General features: G+C 41.8%; 1 long non-coding RNA gene across 1 annotated transcript; it reads right to left on the bottom strand.

Moving 5' to 3' along the window:
• Window positions 1–4,542: 4,542 nt before the first annotated feature.
• On the bottom strand, window positions 4,543–19,093 carry LOC116279431 (uncharacterized). The gene is made up of 3 exons (XR_012058926.1): window positions 18,681–19,093; window positions 14,790–14,956; window positions 4,543–5,225 (listed from the first exon to the last, which is right to left on the bottom strand). It is a non-coding gene; the product is annotated as an uncharacterized lncRNA (long non-coding RNA).
• Window positions 19,094–19,144: the final 51 nt, after the last annotated feature.

The raw sequence follows: 19,144 nt of genomic DNA, 5'->3' as shown, positions 1-19,144 counted from the left end.
AAAGCAACCTACTAGGGGCTTCAGCTACATATTCATTTTGATCCTTACAACAACGTGGCAAATCAAGTATTGCCGTCTCCATTTATAAATGAAAGGCTCTGGTTGGAAAAGTGAAGAAACATCTCCCAGAACATACGTTTCAGCTCAGAATTTGAACGTGGAGTCTGGCTCAAGAACTCTCTCCTCTGAGCTGCCTCTCATGGGTTCTGTGCCTCCAGGATGTGGGTCTTGGGTGCAATGGTGTCTATTTTGCAGAACATTCGGGGTCTGGGTTGACTTCCTCCCACCCACCCCTCTGCTGAAGTCTAGTTCCGGCATTTTCTCCAACAGCCCTCTGGGGTCACGGCCTGGCTCTCACAGGCCTCTTTGATTTCTGTGAATTCATTGATTCCTCACCCGACCTGCTTCCTCTCTGTGATCCGCGTGGTGTATCCTAGAAGAATCGCCTGCTCTGACCTGTAATTCAAGCTCCAGGCTCCAGCTGTCTTGACTGTCTCCCTTCCCCCCTACCGCGACCATCCGGGACCATCCGCCGGCCTGGGAGGGCAGTGACACGTGCAGGGCGTTACTGTCCCTCTAGCTGGGTTTGAATCCTGCCTCCCCTGTTTACTAGCCGTGCAGCATCGGACAGGGTGCTTTCCTCCTCTGTGCCTTGATTTTCTTTTTTTTAATTGAAGTATAGTTGGTTTACAATGTTGTGTTAATTTCAGGTGTACAGCATAGTGATTCAGTCATACACATATATGTGTATTCCTTTCCATATTCTTTTTTGTTATAGGTTTTTACAAGATATTGAATATAGTTCCCTGTGCTGTGCAGTAGGATCTTGTTGTTTATCTATTTTATATATAGTAATGTGTATCTGCAAATCTCGAACTCCCTGTTTATCCCTTCACCCTCCTCCTTCCCCACTGGTAACCATAAGTTTGTTTTCTATGTCTATGAGTCTGTCTCTGTTTTGTAAATAAGTTCATTTGTGGCCCTTTCCCCCACTTAGATTCCACACATAAGTGATATCAAATGGTTTTTCTTTCTCTTTCTGCCTTACTTCAGTTAGAATGACGATCTCCAGGTCCATCCATGTTGCAGCAAATGAAACTATTTTACTCTTTGATTTTTTAAATTGAAGTATAGTTAATTTACAATGTTGTGTTAATTTCCAGGGTACAGTATAGTGATTCATTTATACATATATATATATTCCTTTTCATATTCTTTTTCATTATAATGCTGTGCCTTGATTTTCTCATCTGTAAAATGGGGTCTGAAATACTACTTGTTTCAGAAGGTAGCCTAGTTCAGACTCCTGGTACTGCTCGATAGGACTGTTACAATGGCCTTCAGCTGGTTTCTCTCCCATCTGTAATGCAGCCTCCTTGCTTCACCAGCGTTATTATTATAAAACAATAACCATGATACTCTCCTGCTTCAAAATCTTTCAAGTCTCTTTGTTGCCCTCAAGCCTACCTATTGAGTCGGGCAAAGGCCTTCAGAGTCCCCTGCCAACTGGCCTTCCCAGGGTCATTTTTGACCACGTCCCCCCAAGCAATTTGCACTCTGGCAGCAAAAAATTACACATGTGACATGCTTTTGTGCCTCCAGACTTTTGGCTGTGCTGTGCCCCCTACCAGGAATGCCCTTCCTTTCCGTCCCCATCTAGTGATGGACACTTACCCTGTATGGCTCAGTTCAAAAGTCACCTATTTTTTAGTGTGGCATAAATCATATCGGTCACTTGTGGTGTGTATTCCTCTGTTTTAGAACCTGACATGTTGAATGGTAACCATATGCACTGCATTATATGCATGGTAAATGCGAGGTGGTGGACTCCTCTGGGCAGTGACTGTGTGTTTTTCAACTTGATATCTTTTGTCCTAGGACCTCACAAATAGTGGGAGACCCCCAAATTTAGATTAATATATAAAACGCCACTCCTCACTCTTAAAAAATGACTTCAAGTAAATGTGATTCAAATGCCTATCACGCTGTTAACTAGTTGAATTAACTCTCGTTAGCTTAAGATGAGAAAGACTTGTTAAAAGTTAAATAAAAAGCTCAAGCGTAATTGTATTGTTCTTAGTGTGTCCAGAATGAAGCCGTCAAGTTTTTTCCTAGTACACGTGGTAAATGTTACATTTTTCTGACACCTGAAGAAAGTCTGATAATGGAAATTCTTTAGAGTATCAGTGAGATCTCTATATTTGATACAGTTCTTTAGGAAAGGAGCCAGTTTTTCCCTTATCTGCCTTTACTCCAAGCATAGTATTTCATGGGGGGCAGGATATTAGTGACTACGACCACAGGCGTGGGAATAAGAGTGCCTGGGTTTAAATCCTTGAGCTGAAACCTGCCAGCTGCGGAACTGTTGGGAACAATTCTCTCGGAGCTTGTTCTCTCACCTGTAAAATGAACATCATAGTCACATGTACCACCAACGATGGTTGTGAGCATCCAATGAGTTAGCACATCTAAGCACTTAGATGGATGTCTGATTTACAGTAAATGCTCAGTGAGTATGTCCTGGTTCTCAGTTCGTGTTTACAAGAGAGGCGAGCCTGGGATCCTGGGAGAAGGACTAGGGCTGTTTCCTCACCAGGGAACAGCACAAGAGCCGGGAGCTCCCGGAGAGATGGTGAGTTGGCCTGTTCACCTGTGCAAGGACCACTTCTCTCTTCAGACATGATTCCAGCGCTTGAGCAGTTTAGCGTTTCATTTTGTCATTTGACACATGGAGCTAAATCTAGGAACAAATCTTACTTTTAATTTAGCCGTTAGGACAGTTGGCTTCAGAATTATTCTGCCTGGGGCCTGGGTCCAAATCCTAGCTCTGTGACATCTTGGTTGAGTGACCTGGGGCAAATGCTTTCCTTTCTGTAAGTGTAAGTTTTCTCATCTGGCAAATGAGGGGGAAAAAGAATTTTAACATTCTACCTGTTGTGAAAATTAATGAATTCAGCAATGAATTAAATGGAGACAAAACTGCTTGACATGCTTATCACAGTGCCTGTCACACAGTGAGTGCTTAATACGTGTTAATTGCTCTTTTCTTGTTGAAAGTATTATTGTAATGTTTTTACTATACGGCGTGCTTTTATTCATTTACTTTATTGTGAAATATACCTATATGAGAGTGTATAAACAGTTATGTAGATGAAAAAAAAATAAGGTGAACACCTGTGTGCTTACCACCCCAGATTAAAAACCAAAATGGTACCCATTCCAAAGTGTCTCCTGGAAGCCTCCTTCCCCCCCCAGCAGGTTACTGCTCTCCTGACCTTGAGATCATCATATGCTTTCTTCACTTCATCATTTTAGTTCTTATAATTGTACCACTTAACAATATGTTACTTGGTTTTATCTTTTAGGAATTTGATATTAATGGAATGGTGGTATATGCATCCTCTGTGTGTTGCTTTTTTTATTCGGCAGATGCAACTGGATTGATGTGTGTAGCTTTAGTTCAGTCAGTTTCACTGGTGTATAGCATTTTATTACAGCAGACCCCACAGTTAATTTTGTAATTTGTTTTTCTACTGATTGGCATCTGGACTGTTATTGATCGATTGCTATTACAAACACTGCTGCAGAGAACATTCTTGTATATTTGCCCTGGTGCAGATGAGAAAGGCTGAAAGACTCTCCCTAGGAAGTTAAATCTAGGAGGTGAAGTTGTAGGACACGTGAATATTCAAGTTTCCTAAGTAGTGGGACGCTTCTGAGTAGCAGCACACGAAGAAGTTTTTGACAGAAGATTATCACATACACATTTTGGGTCCTCATAAAAATGACTCTAGGTGGTAGTCAGTCTCTAAGATTGCATGGTTTCAATATAAAGTCCCAATGACCTCCTTCTTATGGTCTTCACACTCTCGTATGGTCCTCTCCCACACCGTACCAAGGTTGGTAGTTGTGACCAAGAGAATATGGCAAACATGATGGTATGGGTTACAAAAGACAGTAGCCTCTGTTGGTGGCATCCTCTCTCTCTCTGCCTCTTTTAGCTCTCTCACCCTGCCTTACTGAGCATCTCTCTGGAGAGGCCAGTAAGGTGAGGAACAGAGACCGCTAGCCAACAGCCAATTGGAAATTGTGGTCTACCAGTAACCATGTGAGTAAGCCCAGAAGTGAATTTTCAAGCCCCTCAGGTCTTGAGATGACTGTAGGTTGACTGTAGGTTGATAGCTTAACTAGAATTTCATAGGAGACCCTGAATTAGAATTGCCTAGGTACCTTGCACCTGGGTATCTGATGCACAGAAATGATGTGAGATTGTAAATATTTGTTGCCTTAGGCTAAGTTTTGGAATAATTTATTATTCAGTAAAGATAACTAATACATACTGCATTAAAAGGCATTAAAAACTTCCCAGTTCCATGAAGGAATCTGTGTGAAATAAAGCATCATGTTAAAACAAACTTGAAAATAGGTAACAGAAAAGTTGATGCATTAACAAGTATAAGTTGGTCATGTTAAAAAGCACCGTAAGGGTGGGAGACAAGGATAATTTGCGATTTGGAACCTGCAGAAACATGTTCAAGTGTCTTCAAATTTTTAATTTTATCTTTATTATTATGAGCGTCCTTTTATGTATGTATAATGCAAAACATTCATTATAATAGCAAAATAATAGGTGCCATCTAACTATACATAAAAAATCATTAAATAAGTAGTATATCCATTCACTAGCATATTATAAAGCCATGAAAAGAAATCTGTGTGTAAGTAGCGACACGCTCCCAACATAAAGCTAAGCGCAAAGAGCAGAATGTACCATATGACCAGTATAAAACCAACTCTACAGTGACTCAAAGGTGGAAGTGAGCATCTTTCAGTTGGATTACGTAGGCTTTTGTTGTTTTCAATAAACTTTTCCTGGACGGTGTAAGTTGTGTCTAATGAACATGTGTTATTACTTTTATTATTAGAAAAATGTATTTAACACCAGAAGAAATTATTCTTAATTTCGTCTTAACATGACAAAGAAATGAAGATGGCAAACTTCTACCTTCAAATTGGAAGATCAAATAGGTACCAGCAGCAGAGTGTTTGTAAAAGGTTCTGGATGCAGCTTCAGGTTGGCTGGCTTCCCTCTACATCATCTTGGTCTTTGGACACAGTCAAGATTTTCTGTCTTGTTATAATTGATGATCTTGTTGATTTCTCTTATATAAATAAATGTGATCTATTTGTTGTTTTGTTGACAGCAGAGCTTCCAGAGAGAGAATCTGAGGATAAATTCACAGAATAGTCTAAAGCTTCATGTGACTATAGTTTAAATTCTTCAGTGTCTGCTCATGAAGTTGAGAGGGGGAAGAAAGGGGTCGCTGAGATTTCATGGGGTGGGGGGCAATGTGGAGGTGAGGGCTGCCTAAGACCTTTTAAAACTGGGAAGTGTGTTTATCTAAGGCAGCCAACGGTGGCATAGTTGAATGGGGTCTAGAGTCATCATCTGAAAAACGGTACTTCGTAACAGAGTAACTATGAATATTTATTTTTGATATTAGTAAAAAAGAAAACAATCTTTAAACTGAAGTATCTGAATAGGTTCAAAATACATTTTATTCTTAATATTCCCTTTATAAAATATTTTTGCCCATTAAATTAAACTTGGAAAGACCCTGAAATACAGTATTTTTAATTTTCACTTTTTATTTATTTTAATTTTATTTTGGGGGGGAGGGAGGTAATTAGGTTTATTTATTTAGTTTTAGAGGAGGTACTGGGGATTGAACCCAGGACCCTGTGCATGCTAAGCATGTGCTCTACCACCTGAGCTATATCCTCCCCGTTGCTGAAATAGTATTTAATTTGAAAGAATGAACCAAATTCCCTTCACTTAAGGAGAACCATTTCAACATTTCAGCATATTTATTCTGATATATATAGTCTCTGTGCCTTTATCTACCCTTCATGCCTTATTGTTCCTGCACCGACCCTTCCAGGACATCAGCTCTGTGTGGATAGTGGCTACGTCTTTCTAAGTTACCATCCTTCCCTCTGTCCTTGGAGCAGAGTAGGTACTTAATAAACACTTGTGGAATGGCTGAATGGTATGGACTATACAAGGCAAAAACAAGAGCCAGGGGTAGAAAAATAAGTTAAAACAAAGTTCTATGCCAGTTGAGATTATCAACAATTTGGAGTGCTGGTGTCCAGTTGTTCCTGGTACCAGGTGTCCTCAAGGGCAGATTCCCAAGTGCCACCTGAGGGTCCTAGGGCCTGTGCCAGGTGGAAGTTCGTGGGAGCTTTCCGTGAGGGTGTGCAGTCAGTGCCAAGGATAGAGACCAAAGCTAGTTTTCCGAACTCCAGTGGGGCAACCAAGAAGAGGGGGGAGTAGGACTGAAGCTTCACAATTAGAAGTGAATCATCATGGCTTCTGGGTTTATTTGAACCATCTAATACTGAATCACATTTGCTTCTCAAAACAAGGAACTATTTTGTTGTATCATGTACAAAATACTGGTCACAAACATTTCAGGCAACAATAAGGAAAAAATATTACCAGTCAAGGCAAGCCCTGGAAATTTATAATTTGGTGACTTCATAAAGGTCTGATCATTCCAACATCACATTTCCAAGCTTTATGTTATTAAGCACTCCATTTATAGGGAATTGTGTGGCCAGAATTTATTGCTTGTTTAGATTTTTCCAGTGCCCTCATCACTGAGGTCCCTGGTTGCATATGTAGAAGATTAAGAGATACAATAAACTGAAAAGAATAGACCGAGCGACACATACTAGATCTGGGCCAAACTAAATAAATATGTCTCCTTCTAAGTCCTGGAGTTCAACAAGAACAAAAACAAATTCTGACACATAAAATAAGTAAAATTTTCATAAGGAAGAGATTCAGCCTTAATTTGATCTGAGTTTGCCCAAGTTAAGCAGCTGTTTAATCTAACAGCCGATATTCATAATTATTTTCTATTTTCCAATTATACTTTTGAAAATCACACGGGCCACGAGGAAGCACAACCAAGACATTAAAAGTGAAATTTCCCAAGGTGTGAATGAAGGCCAGGGCATGTGTTTTCAACTCAGAACAAATGATTTTAAAATCCTGTTTGCATCTGCTATTCACAAAGTCTAAATACAGCTAAATGCAACTCTTCCCCATGTCAGGTTAAAAGCCAAATTCCCTGGATGTTATTTCTAGTTGTATGACGGGGGTGGATTACACAATCTCTTCGGGCCTCAGTTTTCTCACCTGTAAAATGGGCACAATAATAGCATCCTTCTCCTTGGGGTGTTGTGAGAACCTCAAGAGTTAATGCATGTAGTGGGCACATGATAAGCACTATAGAAATATTAGCTGTAGTTATTACTGAACAATGAAACAAAACTCCTGCCTGTTGTTATGTATGGTCTCATCTTCTTTTGTCGTGACGAGAGAACACCCTTGTCCACCTCTGCAACTTTGGTCTTTCATACTCATTCTTATCTTAGATTTCTCCATTTCTCCTTTCATCCAAGAATACTTCTCTTGCTCTTCTCTTGGACAAATCTGATCAATTTTGACTTACCCCTTATAAAGTAATAGGCTAGGGCCAGGAAATGGTTCAAGGCTCATTCCCCTGGAAATCAGTGTTTTTGTGTATTTCCTGACTTTCGAGAATTAGCAAGAGCCCTTGAGAAGACCTGATGCGCGTTAGAAATCTCTAAGAAAATAAGAGCCATCTCTGCAAATCCTACTCGTCTTAAACTAAACCTTTTGAAAATGTTTGGTCCCGGGGCGCAGTGACTGAGTATCTCATGGGGCTCTCGTTCTTCAAAATGGAGAGAATAGAAGAAAAATTCTATGTGAGGATCCTTGTTGACACGACTGGGTGTCAAGAAAGTGAGTCCAGTTGTTACTTCCGGGAGATCTGAAGGGAGAAACCAGTGCTTCTGTCCTGCAGTGGGTGGGGGTCTATGGGATCAGCAGGAACCCACCCCTGGCTTCCACCCGTGATGGGAGGCTCTGTCCCGTGGCCAGTCACTTCAGCTCCCCAGCCCCAGCTGTCTCGGCACCATTCTACCAGCTGAACCACCATGGCAGCGTCACAGCAGGGACCTGGTCCAGGGGGCTTTGTGGGGTCTCACCCAACTCTCGAGTCTATGACTCAGGTTATCTGTTCTACCGTAAGGCCGTTGTAACGTCTCCTCCCGATTGCAACCTCTTTAAAATCTAGCTCTCACACAAAGAAACCTTCTGCCAGGGACTTAACTTCTGGATTCCTTTGCCTTCAGCTGTGACACTGGAAAGCTTCTTGAAAAGAACCATTCCTCTGCTCCCATGCAAGGCTATAGTCAAGTCATCTTTCTAAATGCCATTCGGATCGGGTTACTTCCCTGTGGAAAATCCTTCAATGGCTCGTCTGTGTTTGGAGTACTGTAGCCGTGTGTGCATGGTGTTCAGACCCTATGTGTGGGCCCATGCTGGGCTCTGGCCCTAACAAGCTCGATGCTTCCCTCATTTGTCATCCCCTCCCTTCCCCATGGCTTGCCTTTGGATGGAGTCTTTCCTGTGAACTTAACATGCACCTTTGCTTTCTCTGCTTGGCTAAATCCTTCCCCTCCTATACATTCAACTCAGGCCTCATCCTCTGGGAAACCTGTCCTGACTCTCGAAGGGGGACAAGACAGCCATCGTCTGAGCCATCTGACCCTCGTCATGTCCCTCTTGTGGCACTGGCCACACCATATCATACCTCCCTTTCAGTCTTCCTGTTGCCCACTGGTCTGGAAGCTTCTGCACACAGACACTGGATCTTGTATTTTGGCAACTCCTGCACCCCACCCAGAGTCTGGTTATGGTAACAGGGCCAGTAAATGCTTACTGAGTAAGTAAATGAATGAAGCCTGAATTTGACAAGATCTTCCCTGTGGTGATTAGGGATGGCATAAACCTAGTGGAGATTATAATTAGGTATTTATAGCTGGTGGAAAACTTTTCCCAAAGAATTTAGAGTGGGCCGGCCTCAATCAGACAATGAATGTGTAGTGATTTATAAGAATTAGACAGGGTGAGAGGTAAGATGCTGAGGCTGCTGAACTTGGGGAGGATGTCTTCAGTAGGTAACATGTCCAGGTGATTCACCTTTGAAAATGATGTGGTGTAAAATTCAGCTGTTTGGGCTCAGCTGTTCATTAAACTAATACCAACTGTGGGAGAAGAACTTGTCTGGAAATGACCCCAAATGAACTAAGAATGTGATGGGAGCTGCCTAAATTATTTTTTTATTATTATTATTATTATTATTATTATTATTATTATTATTATTATTATTAGCCACTGTGTATTGCATGCCTACTATCTGTTGGGCACTTCCATCAGATGCTTTTAATTCATAACCTCATTTATTGAACCCCACAGCATCTCTATGACACAGGTCATATTAACCCTATTTTGTGAATGAGGAGACTGAGGCTAAGGGAGGTTGAACAGCGTGCCTGAGGTCATACAGCTTGGGAGAGGCAGCTCCGATAGGGCGACCTCAAAGGCCACAGGTAAAGGAGGGGCAGCCACACTGACTTTGCACTGTTGCTCCGTGAGGGGAAAGGAGGGGTTCCATGCTGAGAGCTTATTTTCAGATGGTTATGGACAAACTGGAGCGCTTTTCCAGCGGGGAGGCTGATGAGAACTTATAGGTGACAATTAATCACAACTTAGTCTTCTCAGGTTTCTGATTCACCTGAGAAATACACGTCGGCTTTCTCAGAAAGAACTTGAGCCATGGTCCTGTACCCCAAGCCAAACACTCAGTTGAGCTTCCAGAACCATGGGCCTCCCTTGACCTGGAAGGCACCGAGCTTGTGTACGCGGTAAGCTCACCCCAGGCAGGGAGAAAGTCAGACTATGCAGGCAGGTGGTTCTGCAGAACCAGCCCCGTCTGGGCTCAGCCAGGCACGCTCAGTCACGCTCAGTCACATCTCCTGGATTCAACAATCAGGCCAGCAGCCAGTGTGACTCTCAATCTTCCCAGAGAAACATAAAACCAGGAAATAAAGTCCCTGTCCCTAGCAGTGGTCTGAATGCTAACTGACATATCAGAGGATTGCACAGAGTGAAAGGATGTGACTGGTACTTGCATGCGTCACCTGGGCTGGACAACAGTGTCCAGTTATTTGCTTGAACACCAGTCTAGGTGTTGCTGTGAAGGTTTTTTTCTTTTTTCAGATGTGATTAAAATTTCAATCAGTTGACTCTGAGGAAAGCAAATTACCCTCCCTCATATGGGTGGGCCTCACCTAATCAGTTGAATATCCTAAAAGCAAAGCTGGGGGGCTCCCTAAGAAGAGATTCTCCTCAAGACAGCAACATCAACTCTGACCGGAATTTCCAGCCTGCCTGACAGACCAGAGCCTTGCCAGTTTCCACCATTGCATGAACCAATTTCTTAAAACCAATCTTTCTCTCAATCTCTAGTGTATGTGTATGTATATGTATGTATATGTATATGTGTGTGAGTGTGTGTGTGTGTATATATATACATATATATATATATATACACACATATATATATTGGTTCTTTTATTGGTTCTGGAGAACCCTGCTCAGACAACTGGGAATGTTGATTCTGTAGCTGAAGAGTTAGGGTGATGGCCATGAGAGCTGGGTTCAAGTTTCCAGTGAGTTCCCATAGGATGAACTGTTGGCTTTACTCAACATATTGCATCACTGTGGACTATCTTGAGATGCTTGAGCATCTGAAATGGTTCAAATAGTGCCAATGGCTCTTGTCAGTGGTGCTCTGGAAAGATGCTTACATTATGAGAAAGCTGAATCGGATGCTGGCTGTGAAGGGGCACTTCAGACTATTTGGAGGGCAGTAACATTATCTTATGCTTCTGTTGAATAATGATAATATGATTCTCCCCCACCCCCCAACACACATTTTAACATTTGTGAGATTCTTTCATGTCTATTAATTTATTGGTTTTCTCAGAGTGCCTAGCACATAACTGGGTAATTATGGAATTGCATTGAGAGGATAATAATGGCAAATTAAGAGAACCAAATTTCCACTTTAACCTGTATTTCTCTCTTTTCTTCACTATGCTTTGTCCTTGTGTATTTCTTTTAAAGTACTCATTTTTTAGGACCAGCATATTGGTAATATTCTATTATTACTTGTTTATTTAATTATAAATTAAAATGCATAGCTCACAGGATTTCTGACCAGAACTAAGCAAGAAATTAAAATACAAATGAGAAAATAACCTAATTTGGAAGTAGTATTTGTCTGAAATCAATTATATTATTTTCATAGGAAACACAGTTGGAAGGAAAAATCGGCCTGTTAAATTCATCCAAAAGAATAAAAGAGCTATTGGAATATAAAAAAGGACTGCCTCTTTAAATGTTAATGAACACCAGCTTTATCATTTCTAGAGAAGAGGATTTTGCTTTTGGTTTTCCTCTTTCAGTGAAACATGTTACTGCCTCCTGCCTGGCAAAGGGACAAGAGCTTGAACCTGAGACTGGAGACCATACAGTAGCTGGTCTATTTCAAGCCAATTCCATCCCCTTTCCCTCCCATGCTTACGTTCTCCCTTTTTCTCCTTGAATTATCCTGTGCACATTCTTGGTCTTACCTGTGTCTATGCAGCCACCCTGACCTGCCCTGCTAGTTAAGTCTACACTCTCTGAGGACGAGAGGAGCATTTTTGGAGACCTGACACTAGTCCCCCCATTCAGATCCCCTTGCTGGGCAGAAGTAATTAGAGGAACTCAGAGGCTGAGGGTATCAGCCAGCCTTGCTCTTGATATTTCATGTTGAAGACAACGCTAGCAAACTAGCCTGGCACTGAGGTGACCGACGTCCCTTCTTTGGAAGGGATGTTCAGCATGGGGACGGCTCCCCCGTTGGAGCCAACATTCCCTCAGACGTAGTTGCCAGCAGAGGTTTTCCCAGTGTGGTCCCTGGGCGTGCAGCATCAGCATCACTTGGGAACTTGTCAGAAATGCAAATTCTCAGGTCCCACCCCAGCATCTCCGGGGACAGGGCCCAGCAATCTGTTCAACAAGCCTTCAGGGAATTCTGATGCACTGAGAATGCACTGAGAACTACTGGCTTACAGCACTTCAGCTCCTCACAAACTCAGACAGGTGAACTTTTGGAGTTTTCAAAATCAGATGAAAATCACATTTTCATGGAGTCGCTGTGGTCCCATTAAAACACAGTGAGAGTGTGTGTGTATTTGTGTGGCATTTGGGGATAGGTGTGATAATAGAGAAGGCCCAGTTCACAGAGCTCTGGCCTCCTGACTGCAGAGACCCAAGGAACAGGGCAGAGGTCACTTCCAAGGACTGTCTTCCCCAGTCCTTGTAGACCTGAATCCCTGGAAAACCTTCACTCTAGATCTGCAGAGCCAGGATGGCCCAGCCTGAGCCTTGGCACAGAATGACCCCAGGGTGTCCAAACTGAGGGTGAGATGGGTGGCCGGCTTGGCTGGGACTGGGTACACTGATATTTTCCTGTCCCCTTCCTGTCAAGAAGGACTGGGTCTGAGCCTGGAGATCTGAGCAGGAGTCCCAGACCTGCTTCTATTGGACTGTGTGACCTTGGGCAAGTCTCATCTTCTTTGGGCTGTCTGTGGGAGAATTGCTGGGATGGGTAGCCACGTGGGGGTGGGGAGACATGACGGCGCTGACCACACAGGTCTCCTCGTGCCCCCTTACCAACTGCGGTGCATGCGCATTGAAGGCTTTAGCAGAAGATATTCTCCTACTAAGGACCTCTCCTACTGTAAAAAAAAAAAAGAGGTTTATGAAGTGAGTGACATCTACGCTCACTTCTGGCTTAAAAAATCAACAGGCAGGCCTAGGTGGGGTGTCTCAACTTTGAAGCCCTGTGGTGACTGGGTTTCCCCATTGTTTCAAAGGTCTGGAGCCCCTCTCTGAAGATTTGTTTTCTGGTGGTGGGCTTAGCAAATCCGTTTTTTTCCCCCCCTTAATCTGCTTTCTTTTACAAAGAACAAATGCCCCCAAGTACAATTTGCACCCAGATTACTAGACTCTCCACTTAAACATTACCAAAAGCTATAATTTAGAAATTCTTTTATCTCTCCCAAGCTAATAGCAGTTTTGCATGTCTTCATATATTGTTTTCATCTGTTTCCTCAGCCCCCTCCCCTGTGGTTATTGTCTCTGGAATATGTGCTGGCTTGTTTAATTGTAGTGCTGAATTGGGGATACGGAAAAGATTACTCCTAATTATATTACTTATATATTGAAATGTAATATTTTTACACGGACCTTCTGTGCTGGGAACCGTATGCTCTTTTGTGAGGACACTGGACTGTGTAGGATCCAAAGCAATCCTACGAGCTATTCTGCAGTATCTCCAGATCAACTTTTCAAATACCTCCCTCATTGTGAAACATTCACCCCAGCCTGGTAACCAACCAGTTTAGTGCTGTTTTTCTCCAACTCAATGAACCCGTTAAGTCTTCTTCTAAAACAGTCACCGCAGGGCCTTACAAAGATTTCCTTCCCCAGGAGACTAATGCATATTGAATTGAGTTGATGGGACATTTTCGCCCTCGTTGGCCTGCAGATTACTGTCCTATCTAGTAAGCTGCACCAGGTGTGACCACAGCCCACATGACTAAAAAATACAGAATGCCCATCAAGAATAGAAAATACAGCCTTGGTCAAGCTATTACCAAGAAGAAAAAGTATTGCAGCTCATCGAGTTTCTCACTTTGTCAATAAACCTAGCAAGCTCGACATTCTCTGTAATTCTTTGTGCCTGCTGGTGGGTCAGGAGATGCAAGTCCCCAGCTTTGAATGTTGTCCTGGGGCCCAGACCCCACAAGCTGCCCTGTTCAGTTTTTATGGATTTCAAGATGGTGACAAGAGAGCACAAAGCCAAGCGCAGGGCCCTTGGGAGCTCAGTGCCCTGTGTGACCTCACAGTCTCCCTTTTGTGCCACCAGCCTGGGTTCAAGGAGAGACCCAGCTTAGGAGGAGGAAGCATCCGTGTCCTCGCCTTCCTCCCTGGGCCCTAGTCTGTCAGGTTTGTCTCTGATTCTCCCAGTTCAGTCCTCCCAGCTCAGTTCACTGCCTCCTTCCTTCCACATTTGCGCCACATTTGAGACCATCTCTAAGCAACACGTATGTGGTGTTGCCAAGTAAACCACGCTGCCATCGAGTCCCCGAAGGCCGGATGAAAGGCCTCAGAGGAGAGGCTGACTAACGGGTCCCCATGAAGGCTGCTCTGCTCCCTCTGAGGTCACCGGTTTACAGACTGTAAACCTCACCTCCAACTATGGAGTTTTCTCTCCCTCAGAGTCTAGTAAAATCCTTCTAACTCTTTTTAAATGTTCCAAGGCTTTTTTTTTTTTTTTGCTTTTCCAAATAATAATTATCAATGCCTTCCCGGTGCCTTAGGTCTTTCCCTCCTAGTCTTTCCTATAAATACTTCCCTTTACTCTGCTGCCACAATATTACAGCTGTATGTAGTAGTCAGAGCTTTGCAGCTATCTGGTTTTCTTTATCCTTCCATTCTCAAAGCATTCCAAGTCTCGCTCTATTGGTGTTTATGTGATGGTTCTAATAAGTTTTTTTTTTTTGTTTTTGCAAAGGAACTCACAGTTGGCCTAGGGATAACTTGATCCCAAATGGAACCGTTTGGAAATCGCTGCCTCTAAGCCATAGTGCTACATACCCTGCAAAGTGAGAGGTACTTTTCTAGATTATTCCTGCTAGCAGTCCTTGCCTAATGACGTTTCCAGACATTAGCGAATGGGGAGTTCAATTAAAATAATTCATGTATCAGGTTTGGGACTTCCGAGTTAACTCACCCAGGAAAAGCTGACGTACGCATTGAAAGTGAAAATAAAATCCCAGGACCATGACGACCACTGCTCTGGGTTCTGTTCAGTGCTGCCAGTTGTCTGTCTGGAGTTTCCGTTTGGGTAAGTGGGGCCTTAATTCCTCTTGCTGACGGAGTGTGGTAATGATCGCGGACCTATGAAGAAGAATAAGAAGAACTGGGTCTACTTCTGTAATTCTTTGGCCATTAATTCCTATGTGACTTTGGCCAGATCCCCAGACCACTGACTTCCACACTTTAAAAATGATAATTGTATTTGTTGTAATGGATTATTTTTTCTTTACCAGGAGGTGAGTTACATGGATGGAGAAAATAGCACGGAGAGTGTGTATAAATGTTTGAAAGAAAATATCTGTCCTTCAGCTGTGATTTTTCCCCTCTCTAGATCTTACTGGGTTTCTCACTTACTTCTTTTGTTCTTTTGAAGTACAAGATAGTGGGTGTCCCAGCTTTGAATTTTCTCAGTGCCGAAGCAAATGTGGACTTAGGATTTTATTGAAGTGTAGTTGATTTACAATATTAGTTTCAGGTGTACAGCAAAGTGATTCAGTTCTATATATATGTATATGTATACATATGTATATGTATATATATATATTCAGATTCTTTTCCATTACAGCTCATTACAAGAAATTGAATATAGTTCCTTGTGCTATATAGTAGGTCCTTGTTTATATTTTACATACAGTAATGTGTATCTATTAATCCCAAAATCCTAATATATCCCTCCTCATCCATGGCTTCTTGAAAAAGAAGTTCCCTGGAAGCCTCTGGGGGTGAGTTCTTGGTCCGTTTACCCTCCCCTATTGTGTTGCAATTCTGGTATTAGGGTGTCTAGGTAGCACCTTGATTTATTTTTCTGGTTGAGTGTCCTTTTTTTTTTATTAATGTGTTTTAAGGGTGGGCCTGTGTGCTTAATTAAAAGTAAACTGATGGATTTGAGGCCACTGGACTAGGGACTTTTTTTTTTTAACAGATTTGATTTTACTATTATGCTTTTTAAGTTGAAGTATAGTCAGTTTACAATATTCTGTCAATTTCTGATATATAGTATAATGTTTTAGTCATATGTACATATACATATATTTGTTCTGATATTCTTTTCCATTATAGGTTACAAGATACTAAATACGATTCTCTATGCTATACAGAAGAAACTTGTTGTATATCTATTTTAAATACAGGAGTTAGTATCTGCAAATCTCGAACTCCCAATTTATCCCTTGCTACCCAGTTTCTCCCCTGGTAACCATAGTTTGTTTTCTATGTCTGGGATTTTTAAAATGGAGTTACTGGGAATTAAATCCAGGACCTGGTGCATGCTAAGCTCAGGCTTTACCACTGAGCTATTACCCTCCCTCAAGGCCACTGAATTTTTACGAAGATTGTTTTCTCATTAATTGTTATACTTCTGTTGTGATAACAACTAACAACGTTGTTATTCTTCCTCTTGGTGAAAGACATTGGAGAGAAACGTACAAAGCAGACCTTTCTGCCTTGATGTAAGTCAGCGAGCAGCTTCCTAGCCATCTCTTCTCCCCGCTTCCCCAGAACATTGGGGATCTTTAGAACCCTGCCGAGCAGAGCACCTTCTGCCAGACTAGCCTTCACCCCATCCTGCCACAAAATACATTTTGCTAAAGTGGGACGGTTTCAGTTTGTTTCACCAGAAAATAAATCTTTATTTCAAAGCTTCATAGCTTTTCATCTTTCCCACGTTCCTCTAAACACATATTCATTGGGTTTCCACGGGCTCATCAAATACTTTCTCATGGACTCTTTCCACATTATAAGAAAGATCCCTGCACTCTTCCTCTTTCTTAAGCTCTTTTATGACTTATCAAAATCCTCACTTCCTGGAAGAAAGGACTCCGTAGGGAAAGAGCATGCATGGGATCTGGAGTTTTTCAGTTCCGGTTTTACCAACTTCTGCAACTCACGAGCTGTGAAAACTTAAGCAATCGCTCCATCTCCATTTCTATACTTGCAAATGGGAATAATAAACGGCACTTTTTTCCGCAGAGAGGCGTTGAGGGTTACTTGAGATAATACATATCAGAGTTGTTTTTGGCTATTTTAAAATGTGTGTTTACTATGACTTCTCTCTGTTAACTTGTATCCTAATTTTTACTTTCATAGATTTTCCCAAGTCAGGCAAATAACACATTGCCTATTTGTAATTTTATTACTGATTCCCAAAACATGTATTTACTTTTTTTTTTTGACATTAATTGTTGGTACCAAGCCAGGTTTTGACCTTTTTTTACCCAAGGAATTTAGGGTTGGAAAAAAAAAGGAAAATTATAAAGAAGAGATTTAAGTATAGTTCAAATCCTAGAGTATGCTAATTAACACATCTGTTTGCCTTTGGAACATCTGGGAAAGCAACTACATAGTAATTCTCTAAAAAATGATTTATTTAAACATTTGTGGAAGATTCAGGTGTGTGATTTTAATTGCACAATTAATTAATTATTGGTGAGATCCTCTTATTTCTTCATAGTAATCAACTTAATAAAATTTGCATTGTAGTCTAAATTACGGCACAGAAGAAAATTAATAAATGTAATACTAGTTTTCGTTTTTATTCTGGAAGTCTGTTTAAACAATTGTTTCTGATGTTAAATAAATTTTTTCCCATTTCTTTTTTCCTTTCCTTCTGTCCTCCCTTTGACTTATGTAAACAAAACACAATAAAGACAACAATGTTATATGGAAGAACTTAAATTAAAAGTATTTAAGATGTGAAAAAGATGAAAACAAAGGAATGGACAGTAATGGCTAGAGTTATGTCTATGAATTAACCAGATAAACAAGAAAAAAAAGGTTGTTGATATTGTATATATATGTGTGTATCTGTGTTTGTTTGTTTAGAAGTAATCTGACACAGAGTTTCATTCCTTCTGACATTTTGTTGTCTCTTTGTAATTATTTATCTTTTTAGGTTAGCTATTTTCTTTTGGATTTTTACCTGATTTGAGTGAGCTTATCAATTTTCAGTTAATAAAATGTGAGTTTCACATTTTTATAATCTTGTGAGTGGTAAATGTTGTCACCTGAAGAGAACTATTTAAAAATCACATCTTCCCATCTTCCAAGAATAGGACCCGGATCCATTGAGGGTGAGACTATAGGAGACTCAGACCGTAGGGATATGACCCCCCAGTTAGAGCCCATTCCTTTGCCCTTGGTGCAGGGACAGGCTAGCGCCCTGTGTATCTCTGTCGGGGGCAGGTTCTGACAGGGCGGAGCACCAGAGACAAGCCTCACCCTTTTCAGTGTAGCTTAGAATGATGGTAAACTGAATAAGCACACTTATTCATCATGGCTAGAAGAGGTGTGTAGTTTGAAGGCAGGGCTTTGGAACCATGCAATCCCACCTCCTCTGCTGATTAGCTGCATAACCTCGACAGTTACTTAACATCTCGGAGGTTGTTTTCTCCTCATCCAGATGTGGATGATAGTATCAATTTTTCTGGGTTGCAATGATGCTTAAAGGGGTTACTGTTTACAAAGTACTTAATTTCCAGCCTGTCATCAATAAGCATCGATAAACTATCTACATGTGTATCTATCTTGATATCTAACTCTGTCTCTTAATATGCCTTCAGTTGCACATGACAGAAAAATCTGATTCAAACTTAGCCATAAAGACCAGGGACTTACTGATTCTCCCAAATGGAGAGCAAAGTTAGGCAGTCCTTGGGGTTGGTCTGTTTCACTGGTTTTAGTAATATCACCAAGGCTTACTTAAACCCCCTGCTCTCCAGCCTTCCTTTCTGGTGTTAACTTTATCCTAAGGCTTTATGGCAAGGCTTCTTGTGGTCGGAAAATGGCTGCATAAACTTCCTGGGTCTACCTGTTTCTCTCTCCAGGAAGCGTCCTAAAAGAGTGAGCAACTTCTTTTTCCAGAGCGCTCTCTGTCGTGATCCAGCTTGGTCCAGAACCATCCCAGAGCGGGAAACTATGACCAACTTAATGTCAGCTTCCTCCAAAACACAGGAAGTGTAAGGGGGAGATACGGACATCCAGAAAGGAGACAAGAAAAGAACGATGAGGACACAGCCACGGTGGGTGTCAATTACAGTGTCTCAGTTATACTGGAAGCACTGCCCGCAAACCTAGTGACTGTTGTCATTTCTCCTGCAGAGTAGTTTGGAGGCGATAGGAAGTCTCAGAGTTCAGACTTTGAGAAGCTTTGCTATTTCCGACCTCGTTAAGACCAAAACCCAGGAGTCCTAAGGTTACACTGACTCTCCTCCCACCACACTACGCTCCCCACAGCTGTTCGCGTAGTCTCATGAGACCAGGGGCGAGTCTCGC

This window comes from Vicugna pacos, chromosome 15 (assembly GCF_048564905.1).
Source record: "Vicugna pacos chromosome 15, VicPac4, whole genome shotgun sequence".
Classification (NCBI taxonomy): Eukaryota; Metazoa; Chordata; class Mammalia; order Artiodactyla; family Camelidae; genus Vicugna; species Vicugna pacos.
Note: the sequence above shows the minus strand (reverse complement) of the source record. Positions and strands in the feature narration are given on the sequence as shown.